The sequence below is a fragment of the Cryptomeria japonica genome, chromosome 5 (assembly GCF_030272615.1).
Source record: "Cryptomeria japonica chromosome 5, Sugi_1.0, whole genome shotgun sequence".
NCBI classification, from domain to species: domain Eukaryota; kingdom Viridiplantae; phylum Streptophyta; class Pinopsida; order Cupressales; family Cupressaceae; genus Cryptomeria; species Cryptomeria japonica.
The window spans coordinates 229,395,011-229,398,406 of NC_081409.1; positions in this window are offsets into that span (position 1 = coordinate 229,395,011).

Here is a 3,396-nt window from a genome sequence, read left to right on the forward strand (position 1 = left end):
TGATCATATCGTTAAAGGAGTCTGTGTCTTTGACATCCAGGTGAAATTCCATTTCTTCGTTTAAGTTGGAAATGAAGATTTCCACTAGTTCTCGTTCAGGTAACTGAAGAGAACGTCTGCTAGACATTTGGCGCCATCGTTGCAGGAATACTGAGAATAGTTCACCTAGTTTTTGTTTGGTATTACATAGATCAGCCATGGTGATGTCGCATTCAATATTATAAGAGTAATGAGATAGGAACTTCTGGATGAGTTCCTCAAATGTTCTAATGCCACCTGGTAGTTGGGAAAACCATGATGTGGTTGTTCCTCCCAAGCTTTGGGGAAAAAGGCGCATTAGGTATGTGTCCTCATAAGCCACTTCAAGACAAGCGGAATGAAATTCTCAGACATGATCACGGGGATCCCCCTTTCCTCTATATTTTTCAAATTTGGGTGTTTCGAACCCGTGTGGAAAGGGTGGCATATAAAGATTCCTATCAAATGGATAGGGACAGATGTCGTTAAGTGAGAATTGATTGGTCTTAACACCACTATGAAGTTGTTGGGTGAGGTTCTCGACTTGTTACCGCAACATCTCCATTTCATTTGGAGGAGGAGGTGGTGGGTTACCTCGGGGAATGTTATATCTGGTGTGATTTCTACCTCTTTCCTCCTCATGGCGACTTTGTCTTTCTGATGCTTGTCGTAATTGGGCAAGATCAAAGTCAGAGGGGAGTTTGGCTCCTTCTTGAGCAAGTTTTAAGAAGTGAGCGTCCGCATTGCTCCTGAGTATTTCATCAAATAATCTGTTAAAGTGAGGGTTATGCTGAACCCTTTCGATTGTTGAAGGAGTGGGAGTACTTGGGTTTTCATCATTTATATTTCCTCCAAGTGCTTCTTGAAATTCATTGAGGTTGTCCTCTTCTTCCTCAATTTCTATTTCTCGTTGCCTTGATCGCGATCGGGTTTGAGCCATTTTGTTTACAAGTTTTGTTTGAAGTTGATTGAAGATGATGATGAGTTGTCGATGAAATGAAAGATTGATGGTTGGTGATTTGTGTTGTATGGGGATCTCTAGCACCTTAAGGTAGATGTAACCGAAATTCCTTCTTTGAATTGCTTGTTTGTTTTGAGGAGTTTGGATGTGATAAGGTGTAGAGAAATCTGAGATGTGTTACAGATTTTGACTACCTAGTAATGAGAGGATTCACTCATGAACTAGTTTTACCCTGCGTAGATGTGTCTCTTAGGATGAGCTTATCCTAGATGTAGAAACAATCTAAAAGTGATGTGACGTGTTTGATTCAAGCAATATCTAAAAAAGAACTTTGGGACAAGAACCTCTTAATGTTTTGAGAATTGGGACGGATTGATGATGAAGTGATGATGTATGAGTGAGATGATGGATGAAAATGTTTTCAACTTCAATAAAAACTTTGTGTTACAAATGGGACAAACTCTATCTCTTCCCTTTCGGGTGTTGGTGGTATTTCTCGAGCTGTGTTGTATGTGATACAGATGTTTGGGAAGAAGTTGGGATTAATCTTACCTCCTTGGTTTTTGTGATAACTCAGAGCTCTATATTGCATAAAAGCTCTGCGGTTCAAGGATTCTGAATCAAATTCGTTTGTTTTGCCTTGAAGGTAGAGACGCATGCGATGTAGAAAGACTCTATGTGAGACAAAAATTTGTCTATTGAGATAGAAGAATTTCCTCCTTTTGATCAAATCCTTTGAGCTTAATGGTCTCCTTTTCAAGTTAATATTCTGATGACACTTCTTCTTTCGCAAGATGTGAAGAATGGTCATAAAATTTGTCTCTTTGTTGTTTGCACTTTGTTTTTGGTATTTTTGTTTGTTTTTGGTTTTTGAGAAATGTTGGATGAATACTTTGTTTTTGGGATTGATTTTCTGATTTTTCTTTGACAAGAAAACAAAGTAAGCACACAAACACAAGAATGTTGCCCCCAAAGGCACAAATGAGTATGGGTCTAGATCAACCCAATCCTTGGACTTGTATATGACCCTTCCTTTAGATTTATTTTAAAGTGTATTTCCAAAGCCTGAAGTCGGCTCAATTTGCACTAGGTCTGTAAAACGAACACACTTCAAACACTTTTTATCCCTAAGGTCAAATGGCCAGTTGTGATAAATTTAGCCCACATCTTGATATTTCTTCGACTTTGGTACTACATACCTTATGAATGTTGGGAAAAATGGTGTCTCAACCTTGCATTTATGTGAGGTTACTATTTATAGTAAGTTTTCATTTGAGCACGAAATGGTGAGAAACTCTCCCTGAAGCTTCTGGTTGGCTAGATAAGCATTCTGGTAAAGTTGCGTCGCAAGGTCACAGCTAGTTTTGAAGATATTAAAGTTTTCGTCTTGGAGGGGTGCAATAAAATGTTTAAACTTAATTTTGGGGACTTTAGAGGCTCCAAAATGCCCTGAAAAGTGGCTGTAACCAATTAAGCAGGTTACGAGGTGATAGAGCACTTCGCGAGCTTTCCGGCGCTTCAAACGGTTCGTCAATCGGACACCCGGTTCTCAAGTTATGGCCTCCGGAAGTTTGTACTCCTGAAATAGGAAAAATAATTTGTATCGGATACATAAATGAGCTGTAAAAAGGGAGCGACATGTGTTGATGTGTGCTTTAACATGTCATAGGGAATATAGAAGGGAGATAAGGTTGGCTACACCTTATTGGGTGGTTTTAGCCCATGGTTTTGTAATACCGTTTGACGGTTTCTTGTATTGTATCTCCTATTTATGAGGTGTGTGAGATAGAGGTTGTGTGTAAGAGTCTTATGGCTATTGAGTTGCCTCTGAATCTCTGATTAGTGGTACTCCTGCGAAGAGCTTGCTCTGCAAGTATGTTGTAATCTATTTTTGATTGCTGAATAAAATATTGAGCTGCTTTTGGAGGGTGGGGTTTTTCTCCCGAAAGGGTTTTCCCCACGTAAATCACTGTGTTGTGGTATGATTTCTATTATATCTATTTCTATTTTCTGTAACTGTTGTAATGATCTGAAAAATTTTTGCATTACCCTCCTCTCAAGGTTAGTGTAGGAAGTTGTTTCCGCTACTTAACTTCCTGACAATGAATCCCGCCGTGGCAGGTAAGGATGTGATATACTAAGTCTTGCACGAGCATAACAAATAGATGATCCCTATGATGGGGGAGTCACCACTTTTATCAAGTCACAAGTGACTTTTCAAAAAGCTATGTTTCTACTCAAGGAAATATGTATGGTGAGTATCTTGGGAGCAAAACCTTCTATGCTCTTGCACTAAATTATATCTCAAATATCCTCAATCAATAGAACGGGTGGGCTACTACTTAAAGGTGTTTAGTCATGTTCGATGTTTTTGGACATAAGTTCATTCTGCAGTGACTCACTTAAGAGCCTTGTAA